At 38.8% G+C, this 23,449-nt stretch overlaps 1 protein-coding gene across 8 annotated transcripts in view; it reads left to right on the top strand.

Moving 5' to 3' along the window:
* Positions 1-23,449, top strand: part of pHCl-1 (pH-sensitive chloride channel 1) — a 1,475,408-nt gene that overhangs the window by 1,247,865 nt on the left and 204,094 nt on the right. The gene's annotated exons all lie outside the window — the stretch shown is intronic.

Here is a 23,449-nt window from a genome sequence, read left to right as displayed (position 1 = left end):
AGCTCTCCGTGAAGAGATGGCGTGGCATGACATTATTAAATGAGTAAGCTTGATTGTAGCTTTGAAAAGTAAACAATATTTTGATAATATACCAGGGTGGCTTTTTTTTTTTTTTGAGAGGGAGGGGGGGGAAGCCCGCCCCCCCCCCCCCCATGTGACCATCGACTCAATCTACAGGGCCTCCGACATGCTATTAATTCTAGTAAGAAAGAGATAGCAGGGAAGAGTGGGAAATGATACAAGGAGTATCTGCCTGTTTCCATGTCAGACACGTTACCACGCGAGGTTGTATTGGTTGGATAGTGTTAAGGTGTGGTATTGAAGGGTCATGGAAAAACTACACAGGCAGAGGTAAAATAGTCCCTTATTCGGATCTCCGGGTGTGTACTACATAAGAGGGGGCAATCATCAAGAAGATGGATACTGACATTCTGCGAGTCAGGGTGTGGAATGTTAGAACTTTGAACTGTTGTGATACGGTAGAAAATATGAAAAGGGAAATGGAAAGACTTCAGATAGATGTAGTTGGTATAAGCGAAGTATGCTGGCAGGTAGAGCAGTATTTTTGGTCAGGTGACTACAGAATTATCAACACAAAATCAAACAGGGGAAATGAAGGAGTTGGTTAATAATTAATAAGGAAATAGGGCAGCAGGTAAGCTACTATGACCAGCATAGTGAAAGGATTATTGTTCTGAAAACAGACACCAAGTCTATGCCCACAACAATAGTGTAGGTCTATGTGCCTTCTAGTTCAGCGGATGATGAAGAAATTGAAAGAATATATGAGGAGGTAGAAGATTTAATACGATATATGCAATATATTTAATACAATACAGTAGAACCTTGGATTGCGAGCATAATTCCTTCCGGCAACATGCTTGTAAATGGTATTATAAATTTACTCATTCGGAACAAATATTTCAGATTCCCTATGGGAATCAACATCTATAATCAACATGCTTGTAATCCAAAGCGTTTGTATATCAAAGCAAGTTTTCCCGTACTAAACAATTGAAATGCAGATGATTCATCCACAACACATAAATATATTTATTTGCATACCATTTCTAAAACAAAATATAACGTAAAACAAATTAAAGTGCACTTTTCCTTACAATAGAATCATTGTTGGTGTGAGGGAGACGAGAGATGAAATGAGAAGAGTTACTGTATAGCACGAATTTCACTAACGGAATCACTGCCATCTGTTGGCTCACTGGAATTGTTTTCTTCTCGTGTAACTTTAACGAGGAATCTGTCCAATGACTGTTGTTTTTGCCTCTTTTTGAGGATAACACGAAAATGTGACATTGCATTGTCATTGAACTGATTCATCGCTCGCACTTCTGCAGCCTTATTCGGGTGGTGTTTTTCTACAAAATTTTGCACCGTTTCCCACATTTTGCACTTCTCCCGAATCTCAGTTGAAGTGAGAGATTCCATTGAATTTTTCTCCTCCTCTTCCTCAGACGAGATATCCATAAACCCTTCCTGTTGTTCGTGATGCAGGTCCATCAGTTCATTGGTGGTGAGTTCCTCACAATGTTCTTCCACCAGCTCTTGAATGTCCACGTCATTCACCTCCAGCCCGATGGTCTTCCCCGAGGACACAATTTCATCGACAATCAGCGGCTCATTGTCACCAACATTCCCCTGAAAGTCACATCCAAGAACACAGTCTGGCCACAGCTTTCCCCAAGCAGAAGTGAGAGTTCTCTTGGTGACCCCATCCCAGGCTTTATCGATGATCTTCAGGCAGTTCACGATGGGGAAATGATTTCTCCAAAACTCTCGGAGGGTAAGGTTCCTTTGGTCACTTCAAAGCATCGCTGAAATAGTGCTTTGGTGTATAGCATCTTGAAGTTCAAAATGACTTGCTGATTCATAGGCTGGAGTAGTGGAGTAGTGTTGGGAGGAAGGAACTTAACCTTACCAAACTTGAATTCCTCTATTAAGTCGTCCTCAAGGCCTCAAGGCCTGGAGGATGAGAAGGATCATTGTCCATAACCAGCAAGACTTTGAACGGCAGATTATTTTCTGAAAGGTATTTCTTCACTACCAGGACCAAAGACATCATTCATCCATTCAACAAACAAACAGGGGAGGGGAAAACGTAGGCCCACGTGACACTCGTACTGCGGAACCTCACTCGCTTATCAAGTTACAATTTATTTAAAATGTTTGCTCATCTTGCAAAACACTCGTAGACCAAGTTACTCGCAATCCAAGGTTTCACTTTACAATATATCTATATATATAAAATAACTTGTCCTGACTGACTGACTGACTGACTGACTGACTGACTGACTGACTGACTGACTGACTGACTGACTGACTGACTGACTGACTGACTGACTGACTGATTCATCATCGCCGAACCAAAACCACTGGACATAAAGAAATGAAATTTTGGGGATATATTCATATTAAGATGTAGGTGCTCGCTAAGAGAGGATTTTTGGATATTCCTTCACTAAGGGGGTGAAAAGGGGGGTGAAATTTTAAAATGAGTGTATCTATATCTCATAACTTTAAAAGTTTACAGATGTAAAAATTGGTATTTAGAAACTTCTTTAAAAATAAGGAAACACGTATTTTTTTGTTTTCAGAAAATCCCAATGGGAGGGGTCAAAAAGGGTGAAAATGGGGAAAAATGGGTTGAATGCCTTTAATCAGGATACCGGTAATTATATCTCAGAAACTGAAGATATTACAGACCTGAAAATTGGTACTTTTGATTTCTTTTAAAAATAAAGAAACACATATTTTTTTGTTTTTGGAAAATCCAATTAATGGGAGGGTGAAAAGGGGGTGAATTTTTAGAATGAGTGAATCTATATCTCCAAACTTTTAAAGTTTGCAGATGTAAAAATTGGTATTTACAATCTTCATTAAAAATAAAGAAACACGTATTTTTTTGTTTTCGGAAAATCGCAATAGGAGGAGTGAAAAGGGGTGAAAAGGGGTTGAATGCCATTAATGAGGCTACATATATCTCAGAAACGAAAGTTATTACAGAACTGAAAATTTGTATATGGGATCTCCTTTCAAAATAAAGAAACACGTATTTTTTAGTTTTTGGAAAATCCATTTAATGGCGGTTAAACAAGAGTGACAAATTGTGGTGAATATTTGAAAGACTATATCTACAGAATATCTTGGAAATGTAAAATGTTACAGATGTAAAAAGTGGGTGTTTGGAATCTCCTGTAAATGTAAAGAAACATAGGTGATTTGTTTTTGGAAACTCCACTTAAGGGGAACTCAAAAGGGGTGAAATTTTAAAATGAGGATTTTTACAGTATATCTAAAAAACTTAACATGTTACAGAAGTGAAAAATGGTATTTTCTATTTCTATTAAACATAAAGAAATGTGTATTTTTAGTTTTCGGAAATACCACGTGGGTGGAGGGGGGGAGTAAAAGTGACTGAAAATGGTGTTGAATTCTTTTAATTAGGCTACTGATATCTCAAAAATGAAGATGTTACAGACGTGAAATTTGATATTTGCAATCTGCTTTAAAAGTAAAGAAACACGTATTCTCGAAAAATCAAATGAAGGGGGAGGGGAGGGGGTGAAAGAATTGAAAAATTGACTTAATTGTATGAGAATACATACATATAATAAAAACTAAAGTTGTTACAGACGTGAAAATTCGTATTTGGATCTCCTTTAAAAACAAAGAAAAACGCGTTTTTTTGGGGGGGGGGGGAAGGAGTTGGATTCCTTTCATGAGGACACATAAATCAAAAACTGAAGAAGTTAGTCGTGATAATTGGTATTTAGAAGATCCTTTACTATTAAAGAAACAAGTATTTTTTTGCGGGAAGTAAGGGGGGGGGGGGGGGGTAGTGTGAAATGAAGTGAAAAAAGTAAATTATTTTTGTGGGGATATTTATATCTCAAAACTGAAGGTAATAGACGTGAACATTGGTGTTTGGAATCTCCTTTAAACATAAAGAAACAAGCCTTCTTTTAATTTTTTTTTGGGGGGGGGTGGCGGTAAATAAACTTAACGGCGGTGGGGTGTAGAAGGAGGTGAGACCAATTGATTTTACTGTTCTTAATGTACTTATAAGGATCCTCCGTTGCTCAGGCGGCAGCGCGCCGGCCTCTCACAGCTGGGTTCCGTGGTTCAAATCCTGGTCACTCCATGTGACATTCGTGCTGGACAAAACGGAGGCGGGACAGGTTTTTCTCCGGATACTCCGGTTTTCCCTGTCATCAGCCATTCTAGCAACACATAATAATAATAATAATAATAATAATAATAATAATAATAATAATAATAATAATAATAATAATAATAATGTTCCGGAGCGTCGTCAAATGTGCGGACCGCACTGGAAACGGCTCCTGGATGGGTAATGACTAAGAATGCAGTCCGGCCACGGGTTCAGTGCCTCCAAGGCACCCAATGTGACACCACGCCGGATTGCCTGAAGGATTTTATCCATATTAAAAATTATTATAGGAAAAGATGGCAAAGATTTACGGACCCAACTGACCGGGAGGAATACCTGAGCCTAGCCCGGGAAGTACGAAATTGATTGCTGGAAAGGAAGATTGAAAAATGGGAGGAAACTTGCCATAATATAATAGAAAACGAGTCAGATCGGAAATTTTGGTGGATTCTCGCAGAAAACGAGTCAGATTGCGAATTTCGGTGGATTATATATCTAAAACAATAAGCATTCAATTATAAATTTCAGTAAAATACCGTAGCGATGCACGGGTATCTTGCTAGTATACAATATATGACATGATCTAATTGTGATGGGGGACTGGAATGCAGTGGTAGGCCAAGAAGAGAAGGTAATACAGTAGGAGAATTTGGATTGGAACAAAGGAATGAAAGAGGAAGTTGCCTGGTAGAATTCTGCACTGATCGTAATTTAGTCCTTGCTAACACTTGATTCAACTGCCACAAATGACGGCTGTATACGTCAATGAGACGTGGAGGCACTGTAAGGTATAAAGTAGACTTTATTATGATTAGGCAGAGATTCAGAAACCAGATGTTGGATTCCAAGACTTCCCCAGGAGCAGACGTGTACTCTGACTACAACTTGTTAGTCATGAATGCCATCTGAAGTTGAAGAAATTGAAGAAAGGAAGGAATGCAAGGAGATCGGATCTAGACAAGTTGAAAGGAAAAAGTCTGAGGGATTGTTTCAAGGAACATGTTGCGTAAGGACTAAATGAAAAGGCTGAATGAAACACAGTAGAAGAAGAATGGACAATCATGAAGAATGATATCTGTAAGGCTGCTAAAGAATAGTTGGGAAGAAAGGGAAGATTAACTAAGAATCAATAGATAACTCAGGAGATACTTAACCTGATTGATTAATGATAAAAATACAAGAAGGTAAAAAATGAAGAGGGCAGAAAAGAATACCAGTGGTTAAAGAATGAAGTGGATAGAAAGTGCAGAGCAGCTAATGAAGAATGGCTGAAAGAGAAGTGCAAGGATTTAGAAGGTTGAAGGTAGATGCTGCATACAGGAAAATCAAGGAAACCTATGGAGAAAGGAAAACACTAGGTGTATGAATATTAGGAGTTCAGATGGGAAACTGCTTCGGGGGAAAGAAGACAAGGTAGGAAGATGGCAGGAACATATTCAATGGTTCTATCAATGATGATCTGGTTCTGAAACAAGAAGAGGTTGTTGATGTTGATGAAATGGGAGACCCATTTTTTGAGGTCAGAATTCAACAGAGCTTTGAGAAACCTAAATAGGAACAGGGCATCTGGAATTGATGACTTTCCCTCTGAATTACTGACTGCCTTAGGAGAAACCAGCATGGTTTTCATGTGTTTCATTCATCAGGATAATTTGGTCCATGGTGTGGGTTACTGTAGTTACTTCCTAGTTTTTGAACCATGGGCATCAGCTGAGTGGCATAGTAAGTGGTCCTAAGAGATGGGATACCACTTACTAAGGAATAGGAGTGGGCATCTCAGACATATTCCGAGTCATGGCCCCTATTGTGCTCATGTGGCTAGGACTGTACAATCCACCGGTGGTCACTAACTCGTCCAAGAAGAGAAGTAGGGTAGCATCCAGCTTCACAGAATTTTCACCGAGCCTGCTTGAACTTATGGGAGTAATGAAATCCCACCTCCATTTGAAAGATATGGGACTCCCTGGAAACAACTTGGTGAATGAAGTGGATTTTGATGGTGAGCTATTAATGGGCCCTACGGAAGAAAGAATGTAGAACTGGCTGAGTTAGTAAAGAGGATGCATCTGGATGCATTGGAAATTTGATATTCAGGTAAGGGAAGATAACAATGAATAGGTACAAGATTATAAAGTGTTCTTATTAGCTTAAAAAAGGGATGGGCTGAGTGGCAGGTAGGACTGTTCATCAGGACTTCTACTGCACACAACGCAGAGTGAATGATGTGGGTAGATTTAGCTGTTGGAGGAATAAGGACAAGAATTGTTTTAGTGTATTCACTATGTGAGGGTGCAGATGAATATGAAGATGACAAGTTTTAAGAAACATTGAGTGACATCATGGTTAGGGTCAAGAGCAAGGATAGGATAGTGCTAATGGGTGATTTCGGTGTGGGAGTTATAAATAGAACTGAAGGATACAAGAAGATGGTGGGTAAATGTGGGGAAGATATGAAAGCTAAGAAGAATGGGAAGTTAATGAATGTAGGTTTTCCTGAGTCATTGTATTAAAATTTAAAAAGCCTACAACTTGTTTTCCAGTCTTTGACCAAATCCGGGATGTAATGAATGAACCATATATAGGCTATTATTACAATGGGATCGCCACTCCCAAAGTGATTTATTAATGACTGACAAATGCTATGAAATGATAATGGAGAGTGTTGCTGGAATGAAAGATGGCATGGAAAACTGGAGTACCCAGAGAAAAACCTGTCCCGCCTCCACTTTGCCCAGCACAAATCTCACATGGAGTGACCGGGATTTGAACCATCGTATCCAGTGGTGAGAGGCTGACATGCTGCCGTCTGAGCCATGGAGGATCCTTTGTATTAAAATAAATAAATAAATAAATATGATTAACTGGAAGGCACTTATTTATTACTAAAACAAAGCCGAGCTTTCCGCCAAATTACTTTGGCCTTCATCAGGTCATGTGAAATTCTGCTTCAGATAGTGATCATAGAACACATAAGGTCAGTCAATAATGTTACTCTTTTATTCTGCACAGAAAATACTATAAGGCAGTCTGCAATAGCAGAGCACCTCTACAACACAGACCATCAAAACCTCTTTCACCAGGTGAGGGTTATCATGTGTGAAAAGACTTCTATGCTCGACTTGTCAGGGAAGATGGCTTCATGTTATCAAATACATGAAGACCTGTACTCCATAAATACATACATCGCAACGCACTCCAGAAACTGTTGACAGAGAGCAGAAAATCAGTAACTTCACTTCCAACCACCACAGCACAGCATGATGATACCGGAGTCCAGTTGGGTGGGGATGTGGTGTGGAGGACGTGGATATTATAACTTCCATGTTCTTTGAAGAATTTCTATGATCACTGTTATAAGCAGACTTTCACATGCCCTGATGAAGGCCAAGGTAATTAGGCGGAAAGCTTGGCTTTGTTTTAGTAATAAATAAGTGGCTTTAATCCAGTTAATCATATTTATTTATTTTGATAGGTATGGGAAGTGTTTACTGGACATCTGTGCTAGTACGGGATTAGCAGTTAGGAATACATTCTTCAAGCATAATTGGGGATACAGACCACTATCTGATCTGTAGTGAACTAAGAATCTCTTGGCCTAGGATAAAGAAAGTTAAATCTGTCTGCAGGTGAATAAGGGTAAAAAGTCTCCAGAATGAGGAAATTGGACAGAAGTACATGGATATGATTAGTGAAATGTTCCAAGCAATAGACAATAAGCAGGTTCAGGATTTAGATAGAGAATGGGGACATACAGATGTACTGTAGTAGAAACAGAAACAGCATGCCTGGGAACAACTGTGTGTAAAGATGGGATAAAGCAAACATCTTGGTGAAATGATGAAGTGTGCTTGCAAATGTAAAAGGGAGGCATATCAGAAATGTCTCCAAACAAGGACTGATACAGACAGGGAATTGTTGAATACTAGAAGAAGTCATAGAAAGATTTTGGTAATAACCTGAAAAGGCTAGGTCAAGCAGCAGAGAAATATTTCTGGACATTAATGAATAACCTTAGAAAAGGAGGGGGGAAAAGGAAATTAATAGTGGTTTGGGTAAGTCAGATGAACTCGTAATAGATCCCAGGGAATTACTGGATGGATGAATGAAAGGAATATTGTGAAAATCTTCTCAGCATAAAAGGAAATCTTTCTGGTGACGTCGTGAACAACTGAGCTTATAGAAAGGAGGACAGTGATGTTAAAAATTATGCTTGAGGAAGTTGAAAGGATGGTAAATAAACTCCATTGTCATAAAGCAACAGGAATAGATGAAATTAGACTTGAGATGGTGAAATATAGTGTGAAGGCATGGGTGAAATGGCTTCATAGAGTAATAAGATCAGCATGGAATGTTAGGAATGTTAGTAGGTACCTTCTTACTGGACGAAAGCAGTAATTGCATCTATCTATGAACAAGGGAACCGGGAGGATTGCAACAACTACCAAGGTATCTCATTGATCAGTGTACCAGGCGAGGTGTTCACTGGCATTTTGGGAGCCAGGGTGTGATCAGTAGTTGATAATAATTTTGGATGAAAATCAGTGTTGTTTCAGACCACAGAGGGGCTGTCAGGATCAGATTTTCAGTATGTATCAAGTAAATGAAGAATGCTACATGAGGAATAGACAGTTATGTTTCGTAGACCTAGAGCAGGCATATGATAGAATACCGAATGGAAATATGATATCTGTACTGGTGGATTATGGGATTAAGGGTAGGTTATTGAAAGCAATCAAAGACATTTATGTTGACAACTGGGTTGAAGTGATTATTGATGGTAGAGGGAGTTTTTGGTTCGAGGTACTTACAAGGGTTAGACAAGGCTGTAATCTGTCACCTTTGTTTATAGTTTACATGAATCATCTACTGAAAGTTTCAGAGAGGGTTTCAGTTAGGTGTAAATGAAGTAAGCAGTTCGGCCTATGCTGACAACTTGATCTGCAGTCTAATATCTTGGAACTTGAAAATAGTTGCGATGAGTATGATATGAAAATTAGCCTTTCCAAGATTAAAGTGATGTCAGAAGGTAAGAAATCTAAAAGAATTGAATGTCATGTTGGGAATAAAAAGCTAGAACAGGTAGATCATTTGAAGTATTCAGGATGTGTATTCTCTTGGGATGGTAGTATAATAAGTGGTATTGAATCAAGGTGCAGCAAAGCTAATGCAGTGAGCTTGCAGTTGCGATCAGCCATATCCTGCAAGAAAGAAGTTGGCTCCTGAATGAAACTTTCTTTACACTGGTCTGTTGTCTGATGATCTTTGTTTTGCAGGAACAAAACCTGGGTGGACACAGGATATCTTATCCATAACTTAGAAGTAACAGACATGAAAGTAGGGAGAATGATCATTGATACAAACAGGTGAGAACAATGCCAGGAGGGTACTCGGAATGAGGAGAAAAAGGCTAAGTTGTATGCATAAGCTAGCTTCGATGGTGGGGTCATGCGAGGCAATGAAGGAGGATAGGTTACCTAAGAGAATAATGGACGCATCATGTAGGGTAGGAAAAGTAGTGGGAGATGATGATGGCTAGATCTAATGATTTAAAGATAAGAGGAATGGAATTTAACGAAGTGGCAGAGCTTGTTACAAATAGAGTATTGTGGCAGAGTTGAGTAAATTCACAGGGGCTTGCAGACTGAATGCTGAAGGACATAACAGTCCATAATGAAGATAAATGTATGTATGATCAGGATAATATTGCAAGAACAACAGGAAAATAATTTTAATTGTTTGCAAAACATGCCATTTTTAAACTGTGAATTTAAAATTATAAATTGCCAATCTAAATATAAATATAAGAATCACTTTTTAATGGGATATTAAAATGTATCTGTTTGAGAGTAGGTTGGATGAAAAACAGTGCAGTTTCAGACCACAGTGGGGTTGTCAGAATAGATTTTCAGTGTACACCAGGTTTTAATTGAAAAATGCTATGAGAGGAACAGACGGTTATATTTCATAGTCTAGAGAAGGCATATGGCAGAGAACCAAGGAGAAAGATGTGGTCGCTATATGAGATTTTCTCTCACATTATTTTTTATTATGATATTACTTCACAGTGATGAAAGGGAGGTGACTGTTCCCTCTTCTAGCTGAGTTTATAGCTGTCGTGAGTAGACCGATTCACATTTGAAGGGTAAGCACCACCTCCCCTAGTCAGAACAAAGGTTCCTATGTGTCCGTGCGCGCTGTGTGAGAGATTCTCTCATCGCGCGACTAATGACGTTGATGTCATTTTGAAGTGGAGCAGAAAACTTACTCCTCTTGTACACGTTAGTATTTGTATTAAGAGCACTTCTTGTTTTTGAAAATGTTATTGTGTTCAGAAACCTTGCTTTGTACGTAAATATTGCTAGATATAATGCATGTGTGAGAAATTATTTTTTACGACTTCAGGACGGAAGTTATTTTGATGTACATTGCATATGTTATTTTAAGTAGTAATTTGTGTCTTTAATAAAAAGATAATCATGTCCGGCTCCATGAATGAATGGTTAGCGTGCTGGCCTTTGGTCACAGAAGTCCTGGGTTCGATTCCCGGCGGGGTCGGGAATTTTAACCTTAATTGGTTAATTTCACAGACACAGGGGCTGAGTGTATGTGTCGTCTTCATCATCATTTCATCCTCATCATGACGTGAAGGTCGCCTACGGACGTCAAATCAAAAGATCTGCATCTGGTGAGCCGAACTTGTCATCAGACAGTCCCGGTGCTAAAAGCCATACGCCACCTCTCTCTCTCACACAGCTAATCATTTTATCTAAAATATATAAGGTAGAACTTGCGCTTCATTTCAGTAGTAAATTTCAGCCTTACGCCCCAAAAAACTGTGAAAAATGTCATATTTATTTTAATGTGAGAGAAAGTCTCACGCGCAACCACTCACGTTTCATTTCAGCTAGTGACCACTCGCGGGTTAAGGGTAGATAATTAAGAGCAAGCAAAGGCAATTGGGCTGCAGTGGGAATTGATGATAATTACTTATTTCAAATGTATTAAAAAATTATTAAAAATTGAAATCATTAATAGACTGACAGATAAAGGTAAAATATTTCAAAAATAATTTTAAGATTAAATATTCAAATAATGTTGCAAGTCAAAATGTATTACATTGGTAATTTTTAAATTCAGTGATTACAGTGTTCTAAAGAGATACATTTCTGTTGAATTTAAAATTGCCAATTCATTTTTTTGTGTCAAAATATTTGACTATTGATGTGTTACTTATAGTAAGCTTTAGAGGCCTGTTTTATAAACCAAACCCCATGGCACAACAGACCCAAAGGGTCATGGCCTATGAAGCGACCACTGCTCAGCCCGAAGGCCTGCAGATTTCGAGGTGTAGTATGGTCGGGACAGAGAATCCACTTGGCCATTATTCTTAGCTTCGTAGACTCTGGCCACTATCTCACTGTCAGATAGCTCCTCAATTGTAATTCCCTAGGCTGAGTGGACCTTGAACCAGCCCTCATATCGAGGTAAAATCCCCTGACGAGGCTGGGAATCAAACCAGGAGCCTCTAGGAAAGAGGCAGGCATGGTACCCCTACACCACGGGACCAGCTGGCCCTTTTTTATGGTGAATAAAAATCTTAAATCTCAGTACAAAAATGATTTTGATATTTATATTATTGTATATAGAAAACCATAAATTTAGCATTATTTCACATAAAACCAAAGGGAAAAATTTCTCTTCATGACATGGAAAAGTTTTGAATTCTGCTGTGTTGGGGTTACAGCCACAAGTTTCAATGTAAAATACATAGATACCATGTGATAGGTATTATCTATTCAGTATGCATTTCAAATTCTATTGCTGACATGTTATTTCATAATTTTAAACAACTTCTCACATTTTCAAGACTATGAGTTTCAAATCATTTTCCACCACTGGGGTGGTAGATGTGCTCAGCTGGGGCTCCAGCAGCGTGGAACTCGCCTCATGATGCTCGGCTGCCTTAACTTTGAGACATTCCCGATAAGCCTTTTGGCACTCGACATTGCTGATTTTGAACTTTTTGGAATTCTGATAATTCAATCTATTCTTTTGAATGTATCTTCAAAAATTTTGAAACCATTCATTGCCCAAACATCGCAACATTTCATGGAAGAGAGATTTTTTGTGTGTGTGTTTTCCTTTGCACCATATTTTTTTCAAAATATCCACAATTTGAATTACATTTTTTTAATGTTCATTACTTTATTTAGAGGTCAAAAGAATTGTTTGTTAGGAAAAGGAAAGATGCTGGGATGAATTTACAAAGAAATTGGAGGGAGTCGCTAAAGGTAATATGAAGATATTATATGGCATTGTGAAAAGTAGGAGAAATGACAAGGAAGATATTAGAGCTATAGAGACTGCTGATGGACAGATAGCCAGGGATGTGCAAGACATCAGGAATGTCATGAAAGTATATTTTGATAATCTTTCAAATGGATCTGCAAACTCAGAATATGGTGAATGATCAGGGATAACTGGAGATGATATACTGATTACCTGCACTGAGGCAGAAAGAGCACTACACCAGATGAGTAGTAAATCAGCTGGGATGGGTGAAGTAACGGCTGATATGATCAAAGCAGAAAGACCATCTGGCATCCATTGGATTTACCGAATTCTCAGTATAGTGTGACATGAGAATCAGGTACCTGAAAATTGGTCCAAGGCAGTAACTAGTCCAATGTTTAATAAAGAAAGTTGTCAAAGTAGGAAAACTGCAGAGGTATTACACTCCTGTCCCTTAAATATTCAAATAATATTGAATTACATTGGTAATATCTTATAGGAAGAACAGCATGGGTTTAGATCTTGCAGGAGCACTATAGATCTGATCTTTGCCTTGCAGATGCTCATAGAGAAGAGCTGGGAAAAGATAGAAGACCTATTGTGGTCTTCTTGGATTTGGAAAAGTTTTATGACAGCGTTCCAAGAGATGTCACCTGGAAAAGCCTAGAAAAACTACCCATACCAGAATACCTGATTGGAAGATCAAAATGTTATACTGTACAATAAGTGCTACAGTTGCATCAGAATTGGTGATGGCCATTGAGAATGGTTTGAGACAACTCAGGGAGTACAACAGAAAAGTGCTCTTCCACCTCTGTTGTTTGTGACAGTCCTGGATGCCCTAATGAAGGACTTGAAGAACTAAATGGAGAGTTAAATGCCTTGGTGTTCTCTGATAATGGTGCTGTTTCAGGAGAGGAAAAAAAGGAGGTACAAGACCAACTCAACAAATCGGTATCCAAGTTCAATGATTTTAAGATAAAAGTGAGCAAAACAAATATCTTGTCCATGAAAATTAGTAGAGATAGTACTGGTTGCCAAATACAACTTCATGGCCAATACATTACTACAGTACAAGAATTCAAGCACCTTGGGAGTGTGGTCTTCAGCAAGGGTGGAGCAGGGCAAGAAGTACTTGATAGAGAGGCCAGCAGTTGTAAATTCTGTAACCTCATATGTCCATGCAGAACACACAGCATGATCATTTGAGAAATGAGGATGCCAGATCATCTTTAGGAGTGGAGTACCTGCTGGAAGAAAGGCTAACATCTGCAGGTCTTAAATGGTTCAGGCATGTAAAGAGAATGCCAGGTACTCAAACACCACATGAATACATGGAACAGACAGTCAATGGAAGAAGACCTGTTGGGCAACCAAGGAAACGATGGCTGGATCAACTTATGATAGACATCGAGAGTAGAGGAGGGGACTGGAGAGTGATCATGGAGAGAGAGAGATCTAAATGGACAGACAATGCTGGGGAGAGCTCGTTCAACACCATCCTACTTGGCAAGCTGGAAGGGTAACGTGATGATGATCATGATGATAATGATTATGACCATCACTACTGGGAAAGATTAACCCTCATTCGGGCATATAGTGGTCTAAACAACCTAGTTTTAAAAGTTTTGGACAAGCAATCTGCCTGAAGGTCAGCTATGCCTCCACTCCTCCAGACTATCTCGACCAAGGGATCATCTGGCCACCTGATAGGTTGGCCCCTCCTCAGTCGCCCTATAGACAGGAAGGGAGCGATCTAAACAGTCGGCAGTCTTTTATGGTGCACCTAATAGTAGGCTATCACTCGTGCCTCAGTCATTGTGACCAGTACATGTCCAAATGATTTTTCCTACAGTAGATTTGTTCATATAGTCAGTTAGTTTTGTGTGCATGTCTACCTCAATATGGACCCTGAATATTGACAGAAAGTGTTGAAAAGGAAGAAAGTGCAAGAACAGCTGCATTTGTGAAAGACAGAGATAAAGCAGTAAGATGCCTATTGAAGTTGATGAGGCAGGAGATGATACTTCCAGAAAGCAGCCACAAAGCGATGGTGAATGCAAAACTGATGATCTTGAGATTAGTGACCATGATACAGATAGTGAGTTTAGGTTGATGACTGATTCGGTCATGATGTTTCTGAAGTGAATTTGACAATCAAGTATGGCAAGACAGAATGGCATGCTCACCCAACATTCACAAGTACTGGCCGCAGACCAGGTTATAATATTGTCACTAACAAGCTTGATAGCTGTAGTCTCTTAAGTGCAGCCAGTATCCAGTATTCAGAAGATAGTAAGTTTGAACCCCACTGTCGGCAGTGCTGAAGATGGTTTTACATGGTTTACCATTTTCACACCAAGCAAATGCTGGGGCTGTACCTTAATTAAGGCTGCTGCTGCTTCCTTCCCACTCCTAGCCCTTTCCTGGCCTATCATCGCCATAAGACTTATCTGTGTTTTAGCGACGTAAAGCAACTTGGAAAAAAAATTTTAAAAATATTGTAACTCTCCTTCCATGGAACGTCAAAACTCCAATTGAAACCCGAGAGCAATTTTTCCTGATGATATTGTGCAAAAAATTGTTGACTATACCAATATTTTGTTAGAAAAAGAGAGAGGTAATTTCCAGCATGAAAGAGACTGCAGACCTGCTAATAACACGGAACTCAAAACACTCTTAAAGGCTTCTCTACTTTTCAGGTGCTTTTAGATCATCTAACTGGCTTGTGGAAGACCTTTGGGCTAAAGATGGTACAGGGATTGATATTTTCCATAGTATTATGAGCATCAAGCACATGTTTTGCTCTCTGACAACATTGCCGATCAAAACACCAATTACCAGTTGATGAATGACAAAAATTCATAAAATATTTGATCTTGTTGTTCAATAATGTATCAGCTTATAGTGTCCTAGTGAATACATAACAATTGATGGAATGCTTGAATTTTTTTGAGGCAAAAGCCCGTTCAGACAATACCTGCCTAACAAGCAGGTACAGCTAAGTACAGTTTGAAAATATTTGGACTATCATATGCAAGAACATGCTACACAGGGTGAAAATGGATCTGTATGCTGTATGAAGGCCAGCAACCTGTTGGACCCTACCAACAGATAAATACATCGAAAGAAATCAGTGAACATATTGTATAGCCCATTTCTCAAACGGAGAAATATCACAATGGATAATTGGTTTATCCCTCTGTTCTTCTTGCAGCTCACCATTGGAGAAATTCATAAGTTAACAGCATTTGGAACTTTCATGGAGCTGGTCTGTGAATAGCAGTTTGTTTGGGTTGCAGGATGAGTGTCATACAAACCCAAGGTGAACAAGGTTGTTCTACTCATCTCCAGTTTCTACAAAACAGATGCCATAGATAAAGAATCAAGGGAAGCTAGGAAGCCAAAAATACTAACATTTTATAACCTTACTAAAGGAGGGATCTATACAGTGGATCAACTCTAAAAGACTTATTTGGTGTCAAGGAGAAAACAACAGATGGCCTCTCACTATATTCTTTTTTTCTTTCTTTTTGTTTTCTTTTTCTAATGAATGTAGTGCAATCAATAGATTCATTGTACACCAAAAGGCTACTGGTGAATCACTGAGACAATATGATTTCATAAAGAGTTTGGCATGGGGCCTCTGTACCCACTTTGTGAAATTTTGAGTGACCGTCGTCACCAGCTTGCCATAAGACTTCAAGATGAGAATACAAAACATGCTCAAAAGCAGAGGAGAAGACAATCCAAAGCAGCTAGCGAAGCACTTTGCCGAGCTTCAACGGTCATCATTTCCTGGTCAGTGCTTTCTGTGACTCGTGGAAGAATTAAAAAATAAAAACACACTTTTCATTGTGCATGGCATTCATATGTTGTGAGCACACGCGTCCCCTGTGCTACTTTTGTGCTGGACATTGGGTAGAGAGCCAAAAGATGACAACTTATGAGAATGTTCAAAAGTGTAGACATGTGTATAATTTCCAGTAGTGTACTTGTTTTCTTTTAAATACTTTTAATTATTCTGCAAAATCATCTTTAGAGCTCGGATCACTTGCCAACTTTGAAATCAGTTCTTAATGGCTAAAGATGGTCATTAGTCATGAAATTTCTTAAAAATGTATTCACTCATTTTAAAGCACTCACGTTGCATTCACTAGATGCATTTATCGCAAGGCAGCTTAAAACAAGATGTATAATCTCCTAAGCTGTCATTTATTGCTTAAGGATCATTGCAGAAAATAAATTTTACAAGTTCATATGGTGGCTTATATTTTTGAATCAAAATAAAGAATGCGTAGTTAAGTCTTTAGCTGGCCTTTCTCAAAGAAAGGGCATATTTACATCAAATTCATCAGCTATATCTGAGGAAAAACAGACACAAAAAAGAAATCAAACATAGCAATAGATTTTGTTTCTTTTGATGCTCCCCATCAACCAGTTATATTTTGAATACCATCGAGATCTGAATTTTCTTACTGATTTACCATCTTGTTGACATAATTAGCTTAGGAGTAGGTCTCTTTCAGTAGACATTTATCTTCATATATTGATTTGGAAAACTGTTGAATTAATAAACAGTCAATAAGGCCAAGTTTGTTTAAATCATACATTTCTAAGTCTCAATAATTCAACTGGAAGAAAACCTACAACTCAATTACAACATGTATCGTATAAATGAAGAGCTAGAGAGAGACGCGAAAGGTTACCTAGGACAATTTTATTTGAGGTCAGCGAGCACTGAACAACGAGACTGTGAGTGACATTGAAAAGAATGTCTCAAGCATTGATATTTTCCTCTAATTGCTTTCGCCTGTTACAAATTTACTATGAAATGCGAATGTGCTGTTGTACTGTGGTTGAGTCATTAATGAAAAGTCTCATCAACAACCAACCAGCACAGTGGGGTGGCCACAGCCAGCTAGATGCAGTTACTGCGGTCATTGGGCTCAAAGCATTGGTTGCTGCCTCAGTGAGCTGAGGAGATGTAGAAATATATGCAAATAAAGAAATGCTATAGAATTTAAGTGGAATTTTGAAATTGCAAATCATTTTATTCGCCCGATTTCTAGGGTAGACGCTGTCTCAATGTCTCACAGCACGCTTCGCCACTCAGATAAAGTAGGTAATAGATATTTACATGTGTTCTCTCTTGGCGAATAACAATTCATTTATTTATAAGTAAAATTAAGGTGATGGCCATAAGTTACTGACCGTTCATAAGTAACCTCTGTACCTCATTTGATTTATAATTTTTATACCTCACTGAAGTATTAAGACCAACAGTATTATAATCGGTTGTTACTTGCCTTTGTGTTCAGGGCTGCCAAAGTAAAACCCACAGCTTGCATTCGGAAGATGGTGAGTTCGAACCTCACTGTCGATAGTCCTGAAGAAGATTTTCTGTGGTTTCCCATTTTCACACCAGGAAAGTGCTGGGGCCCTACCTTAATTAAGGCCATGGTCGCTTCCTTCTCACTCCTAGCCCTTTCCTATCCCATCATTGCCATAAGACCTATCTGTGTGGGCATGACATACACTTAAGAAATTGGAAATTGCAACACCATGAAGGCATTGGTTGTTTGTGTTGATTTTCAAGATATGGAACGATGCCATGTAGGTATGCAAACGATCAAAGTTTCAGACCCATTGGATTGTTGCTATAGGTCTCCCCACGTGATTGGTCGTGGAGGAATCAACTCCAGTATACGGACTCTGGTATAGCATAGTTGACTTGCAGTCTGTGCAGTGAAGTGTTCCCCGTCAAACATGCCTCGACGACAGAGAAGAGCACGCTATCAACAACTGTCACCGTTTGAGAGGGCTCAGATAATTGGGCTGTGTGAGGCTGGATTATCGCTAAGGACTGTTGCTGCACGTGTTGGCCGACAGGCATGTACAGTACAACGTGTATGGCAGCAGTGGTCAAATGAAGGTACCCACACTCATAGACCTGGCACAGGCCCAGTACGACGGAGAACTGTGAGAGAGGATCGCTGCATCATTTGGATGGCCCGGATAGGACCCCATGCAATAGCAGCGCAAATTCGAGCAGCTGTGTCACCCCACGTTACGCAACAAACAGTTGGTAATCGCCTGCATGCAGCTGGCTTACGAGCCTGTGTCCATGAAGAAGGTGTTCCACTGACCCCACAACAGCGATGTGTAAGGCTGGCCTGGTGTCGAGAAAGATCGACGTGGGTCGACGAATGGCATAGGGTCGTCTTTAGTGATGAATCACGCTTCTGTCTTGCCTGCAGTGATCGCCGGAATCATGGGCGCCAATGTACCGGGGAGAGGGGCCGCCCAGATCTTATTGTTGAGAGGCACACAGGGCCAACACCAAGCATTATGGTCTGGGGAGCTATTGGCCTTAATGTGTTCAATCAAAATTAGTGCTTGTTGAGGGCACAATGACTGCTCAACAATACATTGATAGGGTACTCAATCCAGTGGCTGTTCCTATGATGGCGAACATTGCTAATGGGATGTTTCAGCAGGATAATGCCCGGGTTCACACTGCACACATCTCCAGAGAAGCTCTCCACGACATCACAACCTTAGAATTGCCTGCCAGATCCCCGGACCTCAGTCCTATTGAGCATGTGTGGGACATGGTGGGTCAACAACTGGCCAACCGTCCTCAGCCACCCACAACTCTGGAACAACTGAACCGTGCAGTGCAGCAACCATGGGCCACAATTCCTCAGGAAGCGATCCAGGGCCTTATTGACTCCATGCCTCGACGAATTCATCAATGTATTGCAGCTCGTGGTGGGCACATCCTGTATTGATTTTTGTCCAAACTTGCAGTCAGAGAGATCTGAAAGTTCATCGAATCACAACTGAACACCCATCCTGCATGTCCAGTTGCAGCAATGTAGCACCACTCCTTCTGGGTGTTGCAATTTCCATTTTCTTCAGTGTAGATCAAATTGTAAAAAAAGGTAAAACCCATTACAGTGGTCAACACTTAACAGTGCTTAAGTATGGAAGTCCCAAGTCAGCTCATTTATTCACCTATTAAGTAACTCCTTTTCAGACCAAAATTTCAACATTTTAACATCTCTCAAGCCCAATGATAGTTGAATGGATGTTAAACACATACTATTATCAAGAGATTATAGTAACTAGCAACCAAAGACACTATGTTGAGTCAGACCACGGTAAGTATTAATGGTAGAAAGAGTTCTTGATCCAAGTTACCCATTTTCAAAGCCACATTTTGTATCTCACCAATGAAGCCAACGGCCATAGCCGTGTTGAAACACCAGATCCTGTGAGATCTCCGAAGTTAAGCAACATTGGGCATGGTCAAGATTTGATTTGGTTGGGTTGCCACGTGCTGTTGGTGGGGGTAAGGGAATGGAGGAGCGGAAAGGAACTGGTCACCCCACCGCACGTAAACTCCGGCTCAGGCACACCTCTGCAGAGGTTCAGACCTGCCTTCCGGCAGAATACACCCTTACCTTACCTAATGAAGTTCAAGTTTATTTCTTTGCCATGTTGGGTGACAATTCAAGGTACAGTCGAACCTGCCCTAACGGACACCCTTATTCAGCATACACCTCCCTATACGGACAATTTAGCACGGAACCGATTTTATTTTACATAAGACAAGTGTTAAATTGGCCTCATTTTAGCGGACACCTCGAACTCCGGACAGCGGACATCATAATTTGTCCCGTACACTTGACTTAAGCAGACACTTCACACGTTGCCGGACAATTTATTACGCCGGACCACATGTCATCCTTTCTTTTAAAACCATTCTTCAGACATAAGGAAATACCTTTTGAATGTTTGTACTATTTCGCGAACAAGGGGAGAGGCGGTACATCGGAATGCAGTTCTACCTAGTGATGTACAGACCTATTCCGAGAATTCTAATTGCCCAGAAATGATGCCAGAGACTGTTGACTCACAACTGACCTGGGGATTTTCTTCCCTTCTTGCATCATTGTATTCATAACTTGGATTGTCGCTGATAAGGTCGAGTTCAGGTAGTCAACTTGAGAAGGAAAAGATAGTACAGGTGCTAATTAGTGAGACAGAAATACCGTAGCATTTCAGTTGTCTGTTAAACATGATTAACAATGGATTACTTCACGAAGCTGTAATGTTTGTAAATGATGTAAAATCACTTACAATAACTCTCTATAAAATACTAACACAGAAATGACTTAGAATAATAAAAATAACGATATGTATGCTTATATTTAAGGTGGTTGTTCTTTGCCGTTAAAATGTCCGATTTTTATAAACTTGTTTTAGTGGACACCTCTCGTAACGGACATTTTTCCTCGGAACCGACGGTGTCCGCAGAAGAGAGGTTCGACTGTAATATGACACCCAGGATCCTCTGTCTACTAACACTACTATTTTAATTTTATTTTTTGCACTTGTTGAAGCTTTAGCTATATATAAATTTTGATTGTAAGCTTGTGAATTACATGAGAAACTTCAATATCAGTTGCTTGAGTTGGCATTCATTCATTCATTCATTCATCTACTCATATTTCCTTTCCCCTAAAAGTTCTGAACTGCTGTTATATATTATTTTAGCCTATGTTATATTGCATGTCTTACAGAGAATTTAAAATTCTCTTTCATCCAGGCCAGTATAGACATTTTAGGGAATTATAGCAATTTTGTACTTGGAAAACATAAATGTTCTCACTAAGAATTTGGTGTTTCCATTTAGGTTTCTTGTCCAGCATTAATCATATGTCTGTCTAAACTTCGTTACTTGATTTCATGTCAGTATGGGCCTTTGCTGTTGACTATTGCCATGACGAATATTATTCGTCATGCTATTGCGTTAAGAATCATCATATTACCCCGCTAGTCAACTCAGTGTTGTATAGTGCTCAGTGAGAGCGACATATGACCTTGTATATACTCATGATACAAAAGAAACTGTTGCTTCACTTCTTACTTATAGTTAACCTTAAGTACCCAAAAACAAAACACTTGGACAAATTTAGCTACATGTTATAATATGGTTTCAGTATGTAGGTAAGCATTGACACTATGACTTGCAAACAGCCATTGCACTCTGGTAATCTACTCAATATGGTAACATGTCCGAAATATTCCCTTCATTACCTGTTGAGTATTGTTTTAATATCAGGAGGGCTTCAAACTATTGCCCTGATGTCAAGAAAGAATCCATAACGTAGGATTTAATGAATGTTAAATTACTTGAAAAGCTTTTTTATTATTAGATCATTTATGTTAGAATCAAACTGTTTAATTATTTAATCTACATTTTAAAATTCTGTATCCCAAAAATCATAGAAGTAGTTAGTGGGACTTTAAAATTTATAGTATTATTAAAAACATTTTGTTTGTACAAAATTATTCTCAAATGCAAAATATAGGGAACAAATCAAGGTAGGTGAGGAAAGAGTAGAAAGTAAGAGTCACTTATTTTACAACAAATACATGTCTTTTGTTTCCTTTCCTAGGAAAGTAGCTTCCTCTCTATATTGTTCTTACCAGCTGTGTAAAGAATAGAATCTTTTATTAATATGCTGTCTAATTGTAAGTTTAATATTAAGTCTTATGTGTCATTTTCTGAAAAATGATATTAAACTGTAGGTCCAGTGGTATTCATCAAGATATCAACAATCATGTAAATTTGCATGCTTACAACTGCTTTCATTCTAATTACATCATAATTTAATAGTTACCTTGTAAGGATTTTTTCAGCTGCTATGTTAGTCTACAATCAATCAATCAATCAATCAATCAATCAATCAATCAATCAATCAATCAATCAATCAATCAATCAATCAATCAATCAATCAATCAATCAATCAATCAATCAATCAATCAATCAATCAAAACAGCAGATTAATATACCATGCCATAATTTGTTTGAAAATGTAATAATAATAATAATAATAATAATAATAATAATAATAATAATAATAATAATAATAATAATAAAATAATAATAATAATAATAATAATAATAATAATAATAATAATAATAATAATAATAATAATAATAATAATAATAATAATAATAATAATAACCTTCAGCACAATATCACTAAACACAATCCACCTAGCCTACATTTCAAAGATCCTGAGGAAAAGCTGCCTGTAATGACAAGGACAACTGTACTATCCTGTCAAATTATTTTTAGACTCTCCTTAACTGTGAAAGCCCAGAATCCCCATTCTCATTTGAAGACAACCCAAATATAAACCCGGATTCTACACCACCAACAAAAGAAGAAGTTATGCAGATCATTCTGTCACTTAAGAACAACAAGGCACCAGGTGAGGATTCGATAATTGCTGAATTATGGAAGCATGCTGGCGACGTGGCTATCGATAAACTAACAGAAATAATCTGTGAGATTTGGGAAAAGGAGGAACTCCCTAAGGAATGTACAACGGCTCTGCTTCACCCTCTTCATAAAAAAAAGTGACAGAACGAATGTGAACAATTACCGTGGCATCTCTCTCATCGTAGTAACTTACAAAATCGTCTCAAAAGCCCTTCAAACTAGAGCAGAAGAACAGTTGGATCCACAATTAGGAGAATATCAAGGGGGATTTTGGAAGGAACAATCATGTGCCGAACAGATTATGAACCTTAAATCTATTCTTTCATATCTGAAGCTTAGAAACAACAGTTTGTAGTGACCTTCATTGATTTCAAGAAGGCTTATGACTTCATTGATTGACCCACCCTATTTGAAATACTGAAAGAACTGGGACTGGACAACAAAACAAGAGCAATTATTCAGAAAACATTTAACCAACACTACTTCCAAAGTGAAATTCGAGGGGGGGAATTTCAGAACCCTTCGAAATCAGGACTGGTGTAAGACGGGGAGATGGACCTTTGCTCTTCAACTGCATGCTTGAAAAAGTCATCTGAGAGTGGGAAAAAGTAATGAACGTCAACAGGACTGAAAATGGGGTCAGATTGGGCTACAAAAAGCAGAA

Source organism: Anabrus simplex, chromosome 1 (assembly GCF_040414725.1).
Source record: "Anabrus simplex isolate iqAnaSimp1 chromosome 1, ASM4041472v1, whole genome shotgun sequence".
In the NCBI taxonomy this organism is placed as follows: Eukaryota; Metazoa; Arthropoda; class Insecta; order Orthoptera; family Tettigoniidae; genus Anabrus; species Anabrus simplex.
This window is presented reverse-complemented; position numbering and strand designations above follow the sequence as displayed.